Source organism: Pinus tabuliformis, chromosome 3_2 (genome assembly GCF_031772625.1).
Source record: "Pinus tabuliformis cultivar Carrire ecotype Pingquan chromosome 3_2, CPIR1, whole genome shotgun sequence".
Lineage (NCBI taxonomy): Eukaryota > Viridiplantae > Streptophyta > Pinopsida > Pinales > Pinaceae > Pinus > Pinus tabuliformis.
This window is the reverse complement of record NC_142302.1, coordinates 1,024,166,065-1,024,178,821: the sequence shown is the minus strand read 5'-3', so window position 1 is coordinate 1,024,178,821 and position 12,757 is coordinate 1,024,166,065. Positions and strand designations below refer to the sequence as shown.

At 38.2% G+C, this 12,757-nt stretch overlaps 1 pseudogene; it reads left to right on the top strand.

Annotated features, from left to right (window-relative positions):
- LOC149184072 (neutral/alkaline invertase 1, mitochondrial pseudogene) overlaps nt 1-12,479 on the top strand; it is a 31,411-nt pseudogene extending 18,932 nt beyond the window's left edge.
- Nucleotides 12,480-12,757: the final 278 nt, after the last annotated feature.

Here is a 12,757-nt window from a genome sequence, read left to right as displayed (position 1 = left end):
GCAGAGACAACATGCATGAAGAAGAATGAAGGCATGCAGCAGAGAGAGCCACAACACCTCACAACAAATACACTCGGATCATAGGTAAGTAACTAAGTCACTCCTCTATTTGCATTTGTGTAATTAGGAGTCATACAAGGAAACGAGATGATTGAGATTGAATGAGGGAAAGGAGGCCAGTTAACTTGGCCACCTTCATTTAGTTGACTTCACTCATCCGAGATGTCACCCATACGTGCGCATAGTCAACTCAAGCAAAAGATTCCAAGGACAGGTAGTGGAGAAAGGGTGAACTCCAATGCAATAATGAGGGATGATTATGAGGAGCGGCCATGATGACAAAGTCGGTGGGGACCAATGATCTGAATATGTCCAACGTACACCTTGCCAATTCAACACTCATAATCGAAAATATCCATAAAGGGTAATGAGCACTCCTCCCCGAGCATTCTCACCACCTTTTCTTCATTCTCTCCTCGTAACTCACCCACCATAGTCTTCTTGTGTCCCCATAGCCTCATAACCACCATCCTCCATTTATTTCCTCCCTATCTTTGCTCTCGACATTTTCTACAGGAGCACCTACAGGAAATCGACAAGAGCACCTATAGGAAATCTACAGGAGGGACAACAGGCTTCTATAGGAGGGGCAGTGAGCCATTTTGAAGGGAGAAAACACTGATTTTGACATGAAATTCAGTATGAAGAGGTAGGATTCATGCATGCCCCCTGTGAACATCAATATATGAAAGAACTGGTCTCAAATTGAGGATGAAATAAGTCTTTAGGAGGGAAGAAAATACATAAAAAATTTCTATTTATTAAAAAAAAAACACAGTCTCCTCTGTTTTTTATTTTTCTCGAAAACAATCTATCTCCACCTCCATATTTGGTTTTTTTTTAAAGCACAGGTAGTATGATAGGAGGGTTTAAGAGAATGGAGCCCACCAACTCCACTAGGCTCCATGCACATCCTCAAGTAGTGGACATATTCACAAGGGCAAACTAGATGAACTTCTTTGAGAAATTACAAGGGTTTGATGAGGAGATTGCCCAAGAATTTGCTCTCTCTCTGGTCCCTCACACAAGAACACATGCCACTATAACCATTAGAGGCATCTCCATCGGAATAACACCATAATTCATCAGTAGGGTCACTACCCTTACTCTTGGGCTGCCTTGGAGTAAAGATGAGAAACCAATTGGCTAGGATGCCAAGAAGAAATTTTTCCAAAATAATGAAACCCTTGTTGGAGATAAAAATGGGATTAGAAAGGCTATTATACCATATCCCTGGGATGAGGTTAGCTACCAAATAATCAAATACATTTCTTGTGAGGGGAAGCACAACATTGTCTATGGTTATCATTTCAGAATCCTCCATGACTTGAGGTATGGCATGGATACCCCAGCACCTCAAAAGCTCAGTATCCCTTACTTTCTCCTTCAGTCCCTGATTGACTCCAACACTAAGGTACAAGCAAGGAATTCCGAGGAATTGGCTCACCATGGCTTAATCAAAATCCTAGTAGAGGAAGCCCTCCATACCTTTACACTCCCTATAGCATGGGAAGTTTTCCAAAACATGACAGCTGAGGATGACATAAAGGCATTGACTTATGATGTCAGTCCTACTGGCAGTGAGGAGGAAGCACATCAAGGAGGAGAAGATGAAGCTAGTGGTGACAAAACAGAGCAAAAAAGGAAGGAGGAAGGAAAAGAAACAGAGGAGGGAAAAGTTGAAGAAACAGAAAAAGAGACAGAGGAAGGAGAAAAAGAGGCAGAGAAGGCAGAGCAAGGAGAAGAGTCCCCTGAGACTTTAGAAAGAGAAGTAGCAGCTACCCTCACTACCCTCAGTACACCAGTCAAGCCAAAGCAAAAGAGGAAGAGATAGACCTCCATGTATTTCAGGGCAAGGAAGAGCACAAGAATAAAAACAGGCAAACCTCAGCCCTCTTCAAAAGTACCCATAACCATTGAAGATTCACTAGCTGCCAAGGGGAAAGAATCCCCTTCGAAGACACCTATAACATATGAAAAGGGGACTCCAAGATCTTCTACATGGAAGGGAAAGTCAGTACTACAGGACCCAAAACCAGACCTACAGAAGGCTCAGACAGTTCTACAGGAGACACTGTCCCAACTACAGGAGACCCAAAAGCTTGAGGAAAGGATGGGAAGACAGCCAGAGGTAAAAGAGGAAGCACACGAGCTACAAGAAACTGACCCCCAGCTTAGTCTTGTCTCCTATGACAATCTAATTGAGGGAGGCAGGGTCATCCCACAGAAATTTGCAATTCCATTGTTTTTTTAGTTAGAGAAAGAAAGAAGGAGAACACATAGGTGGATGCAGATAGCCAAATCCAAAGGAGTTGAGGATGTTGGCCATATGGAAAAAGAACTCAAGGAAATGGGTAGAGAGTTGAGTGCTCTCAGAGATAACGAAGCCATTACAAGAAGCCACCTTGAAAATGAGAATGAAATCCTAAGGAGGTAGCTACAAGAGAAAGAGACTCAGCTGGCATACATGGCCAGCTTAGCCATGGAGGCATTACAATGCAGAACACCAGCCAAATCTTATGGCCTCTATCTGAAGGACTAATGGCTTTAATTCCAAATAAATACATTGGCATAAAGAGGCACAATGTCTTTCCAGGACTACAAGCAGTTCATGGATCTGTGTGACCAAAGCACCTCAGAGGATAAAGCAAAAATGGCAGAGTTCTACCTACACAATATGGCCCTCACAGACATGAATGTGTGGGACCCCAATGCCAAGCTATGGGATCTTAAATTAATGGCCATGGCCTCATGGATGAACCATGAAGAATTGAGGGCAACAGAAATAAAAAGATTGATGATAAAAGAGAAAAATGAACCATTAATGCTAAGATCTGAGCCATCAGATCCTATGGCACTCATCAGCACACACAACTTGCTTGCAAATGACCCTCAGATTGCCCCTAGATATATAGCCAATCAAGCACAAGCAATTGCACACCTTGAAGATATGCAAAGGCTACTTGGGGATGACTGTGTGCATGCATGCATGAGGAGATGGAACACCTGGCCGGATAACCAATCTACTCTGACCTCAGGTCTTCGACCTTCACTGACCTTTGGTCAGGTCTTCGACCTTCACTGACCTTTTCTTTTTACTTTGCTTCCCCTTCTACCCCGCCCTTTTCCCCTTCTTCCCCGCCCTTCAGAAACTGGTTTTAATTTTATTAACCTTTCAGGTTATGACCTGCTCAAAAGCCCAGCTCTTCGACCTTCACCGACCTTTGGTCTTCCCCTTCTACCCCTCCCTTCTTTGCATCCCCTTCATCCCCTCCCTTCAGAAACTGGTTTTAATTTTATTAACTTTTCAAGTTGTGCCCTGCTCAAAAGCCCAGCCCTTCAGAAACTGGTTTTAATTTTATTAACTCTTCAAGTTATGTCCTGCTCAAAAGCCCAGCTCTTCACCTTAAAATTTTTCAATACCTCACAATTTGCAAATCAGGGAATACCATTCCCCCATGAGGTTGAAGGAGGCATTGAAAAGAGTGCCAATGTACAAGCACTCCATGTAAAGGCCGAAGGTCAACTAGATTGGCCTCAAACTGAGTCCCCCACTCCTATTAGGCATGCTAGAAGGCAGAAGAGAAGAAGAAGAGGAGGAGTAGTGAAAGGACATAGACAGAACAACAGGGTTTTATGACCAACATAAGTAGACCACATCAGAAGCCTGGGATGCTAGGGATGCCACCAGGGCCATCAAAGATGAGGAGATTGACGAAGTTGCTCAGAGGATGAGCAACACCTTCAATAGCGAGGTGATGATCAGCCTCATAAATGGGTAATTATATGGGCTCATTTTACCTCCTAACCTAGTCAAATCAACCATTCTCTTAGCTTATTGCATGATTTTCTGATTATATGTATGCTTATAGAGTGAGTTGAGTTAGTTATGATGCCATGTGGTCTAACATGTATTTAATGCAGATTATTGATGGATTTCGAGGTCAAATCCAAGGATCCAGTGGTCAAATGGCAGTAATAACTCAAATTAGACAAAGGAGAGGACTTATAGGAGGGAATCCCCCTCATTTATTACTCCTCACTTCGAATTCCCCTTCATTCAGCTCAGAGTACAAGCAGTCGAATCATGCACTAGAAGGCAGCCGAGCAAGTGGAGGATGATTGAGAGTTATCTCAAGTTTTGGGAGCCAAGCCTCCCTAATTTTAAGGACGCTGTTGATAGCTTCAGATGTATAAGTAGAGAGGCATAGGGTCTCACTAGGGTTGGATTTTTTTTGCTTATGTAAACTCTACTCAAATTCCGAGCATATTATCTTGTGACAATTTTATGTAATCTTGCTATTTTTTTTATAATGAAGATGGAATTCTTTTTGAGCTAGCGCTGAGTTACCTCAGAGGGCTGAAGCTCTTGGGTTAGGGCCCAATCAAAGCAGCCAAGCTTCTCTTTACTTGTATTTGTATGCCTTACTTTAGTTTGTAGATTAATTTTTGTTAGATGTATTTTTTTATGGTTAAGAATAGGTTGCTTTTGATGATTTAGTAGTTGGCTTCCATTTGTGATTTTTGTAGTAGGTTAAGAATTGATCAGAAAAGATTCAAAAGGCTAGCAAAAGTACCTTGGCCTCTCTTCCCCCCTTTGGGACCATGATTTGAGGCAAAGACTCCCTTGCTGCTCCAAAAACACAGATTTTCCTCATTCATAGGACTTCTAGTGTTTGCAGCTCTTTAGTAGGTTAATATTTCAGTTTTTCTTTGCTTTAGATCTCCTTCATCATGTTCACTTCTTGATTTTCAATAGTCCTCTTTCATGGTTTCCTTTCTTGCATCATTTCCTTTCATAGATCATAGTTTAGACCATTTTAATGCAAAACTTTGTTTTTCCTAGATGCACTCATTTCATTGGTTGCTTGATTTTCTCGGTTGATTGTCAGTCCCTTTGCAGTACATCTCTTCTAGCAGTAGGCTAGCTTACCAGCAATCACAACCTCCATCTGATCCATGCCCTACAGGTCTCTCAAATCTCACCTCAATTCTGCCCTAGTTTCCTACATTTTTCCTAGAACTTCTCCCTCTCTCCTTGAGAAAACCCAATCATCTTTCTCTCTCTTGGTGGTTCGTGGTAGACCTTAGGCACACTAACACCTCATTACAACCTTCATCCACCTTTTCCATCCACTCTCACACCCTCAAAATAGAGAAAATTTCTCTCGGCCTCCACCTGTAGGCCTCCTGTAGTTTTCCTATTTTCCTCCTGTAGTTTCCCTGTGTCCTCTTGTAGTTTTTCTTGTAGGCTTTCTTTTGAAGGAAGAGTGTGGGAAAAGCCTCTAGAAGGCCACCTAAGACCTCATAGGACCCATCCACACCATCTTACATCCTCCCAAGCTCCAAAACCACCCTTTAACGCCACCTGTTCGCTGCCACAGTCACACACAATAAATTAGATGCATGTCAAATTCACATAAAAATACATAAAAGTCCAAAAATATGTTTTTTTCTTATTTACTTCTAGAAATAGCATGGTTATATGTTGTTTACTTTCTTCAGTAGGTAATGGCATTGATTTCATGGTTTTCATAGTGTTTTGGCAAAAGTAGAATTTGCTTGTTAATTAGGGTTTACAAGGCTTTGCTTTGCATTCTAGTCTTTTTCCTTTCTACAATTAGAATAGCTTCTATAGAGTAATCTTCATTTTCTTTCATCACACATAAAGCTTATTCTAAAATCTATAGAAGTTGGCTTGAGCTCCCAGTGATCTCACACCGACTGACCAAGTGACAACCTGCAGTGAGAACTAGTACTTGTGCATACAACACCGATGCTTCCAAGTTTTTTACGAACTACCAAATTGATAAAAGTAAGGTTGGTAGCCCAGGACTTGCATCATTCTTGCTATAATACTAGCGCTCACAAAATTTGAGATTCAGTTAGAAGCCTTCTGATTTCATTTTCTTGAGAGCGCTTCAGACTACTACAAAATTGTTAGCTTTACATATTCATTAGATGATATTGAGGTGGGCTATTGTGTTTCATTTCAATGGTGGTGTTGGACACCTAATCCTCAATGGGTTAGTGTGGAAGCCAAATGGACAAAAGGAGTCCAAGAGACCTTGGGATGTAAAACCCAATGGTCACAATATGTACTATAAATGTATATCAGTTGTTAATAAAAATTGCACTCCCATGTTTTATCCTTCATATTCTATTGCTGCTCATGTGTGTTTAACATGGTATCAGAGCAGACGATTGCTGGTCCTGCTCCAATTTGAGCCACTTGTTTTGTGGTCTCTATATACATGTCAGTTCTGCCTTTCTCCTAATCAGAATTGATCAGAATTGCCACCTTATAGAGTGTCAGATTCTGCCCGTCCAACAACATTCTTGACAACCTTAATTAATGCCCTATCTGCTTGTCAGAATTGAGCGTTTTATTCCTCATTCTACACCATATTCTTTCCTACGCTCTCTATGGGCTTTCTGCCATAACCCTTCGAATGAAGGGGGGGAATGTTGGACACCTAATCCTCAATCGGTTAGTGTGGAAGCCGAATGGACAAAAGGAGTCCAAGAGACCTTGGGATGTGAAACCAAACAGTCACAATATGTACTATAAATGTATATCAGTTGTTAATAAAAATTGCACTCCCATGTTTTATCCTTCATATTCTATTGCTACCCATGTGTGTTTAACAGGTGGATTACTTTTAATTTTTGGAAAGTTTTCATCCAAGAAACTAAGAATGAGAAGTGCTTCTTTTTCACCCAATTGAGTTCCTAGGATTTATATATGGCTTCCCATTGCATATCATAAACTCCATCCTTCTAAAGAGAACTAATTGTTTTAGCTTTTCCAGTAGGAATGACCTTAGCCTTGACATCTTAAGTACCCAAATCTTGCTGAACAACTTGAGTTTTTGTCTAGATATCTCTTGTAACCATGATTGGGTGTATGCCCATTTTATTTAGACCTTTTATGAAAAAAATTGCCTCCCTTTTAAATGGATCAGAAATGGCCAACATTGCCACTAGTCTTTTATCAAGGCCACCAAAATTCCTATTCTAGCATGTTATTCCATATCCTTTAAATAATCCTCTGCAAATGAAGGTGTAGACACTCCACACTCAGACATCAGCTTCCAGTTACCAACCAAAATATCTATCCCATCTATTAAACGTCTTACATATTTTCCGGCAAGAGCTTCAAATTTTTTGGAAGTTAATCAAGCAGTATTCTTGGTCCCAAGCCCCTTCATATACGTAGTTGTAGGTGGCTCACAAAAGAAATGAAAGTGATATATGTAGTTTACCACTACCCTTTCCAATGGATGCTCACTGCTCAACTCTGTTTGAATCAATTTTGTTGAATGTGTTTGAAGTGGAGGTCACCATAGGAATCTAATGAAATCTTGTTTGAACCATAGTGAAAACAATAAATCATTTTAGATCTGAACTTCTATTGCATGTGGAAGAGTGGCACAATTTTTGCTAGCTTGGGAATCATTTTATATCCAACCTCTATTTGAAAACCACTGAAATTATAGAGTGAACCATAACTCAATGCTCCAGGAAGTCTGAGGATTGTTGGATTAGTTGTGTAAATGGTCAGGATTAAATCTGGCATTTAATTCTTGAAAAATATCATGTGTTTTTGGCACTTCAATGTTATTGACAATGACTGTGGATTCATGGCTATAATTGGTGGGAATTTAGTAATACCTCCAATTTTAGAATGGGAAGATGAAGTTAGAAGATTGCAATAAGGTCATAATTGCATGGGTAAGATTAAGATTCTATTGTTAAATATTACAACAAGGAGAAACTATTTTGAGAAATTCTCCCAGTTGCATATATGATAGAACTTTAGCACTAGTAACAAAGTGTTTTCCTTTTGTGAGGGTACTTGTTTTATCAAAAATAATGCACTACACTTTTTTGGCACGTGGCAATGTGGGTCATTGATTATTTCATGAACAACATAAGAAATAACATCATACCTACTTGAGGGTCATCATCAGAGAAATGCGATCAGGGAGACACCTTGATATATCTTCCCCACTAGATGGGAGAGTTGCACCTATTGTTGGCATAGTGACTCCATCCTCAATACACCAAACATATGCAACTTTAGCACCAATATTCACAACACACGAAGTCAACACTTCATTTACAAATGTTGCAGAAGACTTTCCTGATGGATTACAGTAGTATTGAACTACAAGTCCCACAAAAATTGTTTCAATTCATGATTTTAAAATATCCATATAAGCTAGGAGGACTTAATGTGACACATTAGACCTTGATCGCCAAGGAGCATCATCACTAGTAGTTCACTTCCCATGAAAAATCCCTTTCTAGATCTTAAATGCTAGTTTGTTAGTTAGTTGCATATTTTGTTGTTTCTTCTAGCCTTTAATTTCTATGCATGCCAAATTTAAGGATTCACTCTTCAATTGATGATCTCTTTGTAAAACTATAAAAAATCCATTGCCAAATGAATAAGAACAAATCATTTTTCTTTGGGTTTCATTTATGATTTACTTTCTTTATTCTCTTGGCATTTTTTGTGAATTTCTTTGTGGATGCTTGAGATAAATATCATTAAACCTCATTACATTTATACTTAAAAATTTGATAGGTTTTGTCAACATACCAATAAGATGATGAGTGACATACCTAGACCCTTAGGCTAAGGCATGTTACCATAAATCCAACTTTAATACCATTTTGAAAGAAATGAATGTATGTTGTCTCACATATAGGCTCATGTGAGTGTCAGTGACTTTAAAATTCAAGAATGTAGATGAATTAATCATGCATAAAAAAATTAAACATACACAACATAAATTGGACATAACATTCAAGCATAACATTTACATATTAAATAATAGAGTGATTGGAATATTTATCCTTATAAATATTTTACACAACTAGCTACAAATGTCAAATATTCCATCCAACCATAGTTATTTTTGGACTAATTCTCTCTACAATAGGCCACGCCTAATCTAGGGCTATGATTCCACAAAGGTGAGCATCCTCCTATGGATGTCTATATTGAACACTAAGAGACCAATACCTACCAAATTAAGAGTGATGCGACCCCTACAATAATTCCTACTAGCCAACTCTCTTTCCCATCATATTTCACAATCTAAGGATGATATTTATTTCTATGTATCATAGTACCTTAGACAATCTCCATCCCCTCCAGGGCTCTAACATAGATTGGTAAGGAATATCTTAGTTATGGGATTTAGGAAATCTAACTACTAGTGGAGCACTTACAACAACCTTTACAGAAGCACTTGAGTGATTTCTAAATGAGAACCCCTCGCAAACATGAAAAGCTAGTTCTTATCATAAATATCAACACTAGAGATTGGTCTTCAACACAAATTGTATTTTCTCCTCTTGTAGCACCAAAACTCTATTTTTTTTTTGTCCTCTTGCTTTTTGAAAGTTAGCTATCTCCTCTACTCAAATTCCTTTTCTTATGCATGTTTTGACCCGAGCGATTCAAAACACAATTTTACTCATCACATGTTCTCACATCTAGGTGAGATGACTCTCTCACCCACCTCTTAAATTAATTCAATAAAACCACTCCCCTCATGAGTGTACTTAGCCCATGCTTCGAGAAATAATTGATATGACTCTTCCAACCAAAAAATTCATTTAATGACTGGTTTTAATAAGTCAAATGCGAATTATAAGGTAATGACAATTAATTTATGCTAATAACATGGGATTTTAACAATGTGTGATTTACCTTTGGACCCATTTTTATCCCCCTCATTTATGGAATGATAGGTCTTCCATGAATATGTTCTTATCTATCTTATAACCAGTGATGTATTTTATATTATTATTTTCAATATAAATGCTTACATATAATTTTTTGTTTGATATTGTGTCCATGACTTGTGGGACTAGCATGTGACCTAAGAAACCATAACCTAGGGCATCTAAGCCATCAAAATCACTTGACAATCACACTAGGCCTAGAACACACCAACCCTTAACATGGATAATTTTTTTTGGTGTCTCCTCCTGACTATTGCGAGTTTCGCACATTGGTCACCTTACATAATAAAACCATTGAAATCCAATAATGTTATTGAAATTTGGATACATTTTTACATAACACATGTCTTGGCATTTACACATTCATCATATTTGAAAATATACATTTCTAATCTAGTGACCAAAATTGGGGTGTTACATTTTCCTCCCCTACATTTTTTCACTATATTTGGTGCATATCACCATATAGGTTTACATGTAGATACATAATTGTTTTACATATTAGAACTTTATAATTTGACAATTTAGTAACTCCTATAGAAATTCCAAATGCCCAACTCTCACTCCCCTCAACCTACATAATCCAAGGAAGAGTACTCCCTTCACTCCATCACAATCCTTTAGGATGTCCCACTTACCATTGAGGGCTCAACCACTCGTTGGACATGAAATATCCAAGCTATGGAATTTAGTAATCCTAGCTATAAAAAATGGTGTCTTTAATCATTTATGCACAAATGTACATTCATATTTCCTCAAAATATGCAAAAATCTATGGGTAGTCCTCCCACATAGCCTCTTCATGCTCCCATGTGGTATCTTCAGGATTGCAATTGATCCACTAGACCTTTACCAAGATAATGGATTTGCACAAGAGCACTTCTAATTTTCAGTCTAAGATGCATATTGGTTTCACCCAAAAGTCCCTTTTGTGCTCCACCTAGACCATGGTCTAATCAATCACAAGGTTAGGATTAATAGGCACATACTTTTTCAATAAAGATACATGAAACACTTTTATGAATATTAATGGATGCGAGTAATGCTTGAATGTATATAACCAACTTTATCCTATCTAGCATTTCAAATGGCCCACAATATTGTGCTACCAATTCTGGGTAGCTTCCCAATTTTAGTGAGATCCTTTTAGCCTCCACTTTGAAAAACACATGCCCAACCAATATAAATTATCTATCCATTTTTCCTTTGTTTACGCAACTTTCTACCTATCTTATGTATCCTTTATATTTTAACTTTTTAACATATGTTCTTACATCTCTTTTATAATATATAGCCCAACAATCACTTTGTTTTCTAGGTTGTGGCAACTCAAAATATAACTTTACAATTTCCTTTTTATATAAATTTCCACAATATTGGATTCCTTATCAATCAACTTAATTGAAATAACATGTGTGCCTTTCGTAATCTTTTCCATCACTACCATGATGGAATCATCTCACCTTGTTATCCATGGTAGCTTAGTAATGAAATTTATGGTAACAAACTATATTTTCATTTAGGAATGGACTATGGATATAGAAATCATTTTGGGTGTCTATGAATATGGAACATTGGTAATTTCAGCCCACTCTCAATTATGAAGATTTTGTAAGAGATATATGCTTCTTTTGAAATTACTTCATTTTCACATGTATACCATGAATTCAAGACACGAGCAAATAAGTTGTCTAAAGAAGCTTGTCTCTTGCAAGAGGGTTGTTTAACTTAACTTGAGGAGGCACCCTCATTTCAGCTACAAAAATAAATTTGTATTTCACTGGTCTTTCGCTATGATGATGGTTTTTCGTAGAGGTTTCTCAGATCCATTGGAAGAATTGTGAGTTCTAAATTCGTAGGATAAGTAAGATGTTTAGTTGATCAAGAATAGTTGTCTATAAGACACTAGAAGAAGACTTAAAATTGTGGATTTATTCTTCTGACTGGGGTAGACAATGCAAAGAACAAGAGAGGCTTGAGTTTGTACAGGATTAACCAAGTTCAATATTTACCAAGAGAAAATTCCATCATGGCTTGTTGATTGGATGACTGATCAAGGGTGGTTCCAAAATGGGAACCTCCAGCCTGCTCACATGGATTTTAGGTTTTTCTAGTTGGGTAATCTTTGGGCTATAGTAACTTCCCTAACTACTTCAGAATAGGCTAAAGCTATATTGAACCTAATTGAGAGCAAACATGATGATATTGTGGGCACCATGCCTATGAAAATCTACTTTCCTGCATTAGAATATGAAGAGTGGCGAATTATCACTTGCAGTGATCCTAAGAACATGCTTTGGTCATATCACAATGGAGGATCATGGCCAACACTTCTTTGGAAGTTTACTATTGCACGCATAAATATGGGAAGGCTAGATATAGCAAGTAAAGCAGTGGAATTTGCAGAGAAAAGGATTTCAAAAGACTGGTGCCCAGAGTATTATGAAATAAAAGCAGTGAGATTTATTGGAAAGTAGGCTCAACTCTACCAGGCATGGTCAAGTGTTGGATACCTTGCTGCCAAGTCATTCCTAGCTAATCCAAACATAGCATGCATATTGGCATGTGAAGAGGACTTTGCCTTTATGGAAGGATGTTCGTGTCCCATAAGTGCCAACCCTCGTAGAAAATGTTCTAGAAATTCAATGCTACCATAATCAACCATTCTTATATACAAATCTACCTGGAAATTTTTCTTTAAAAAAATAATAGTTTGGATCTCCAAAAGGGAAAGAAACGTCGGGGCATTAGAAGGAAGGAGAAAGGCTTTATAAAGTTATAAAGTGCCATTAGTATAATAATCTGATAATCGGATTGATATTTAGATTTAGTTCGTTCCTGTATTGCAAATCGATATTGATACCCCACATAGGCATTGACAAAGGCATAGGTATAAGACGTTGAAAACCGGATTGATATTTAGATTTAGTTCATT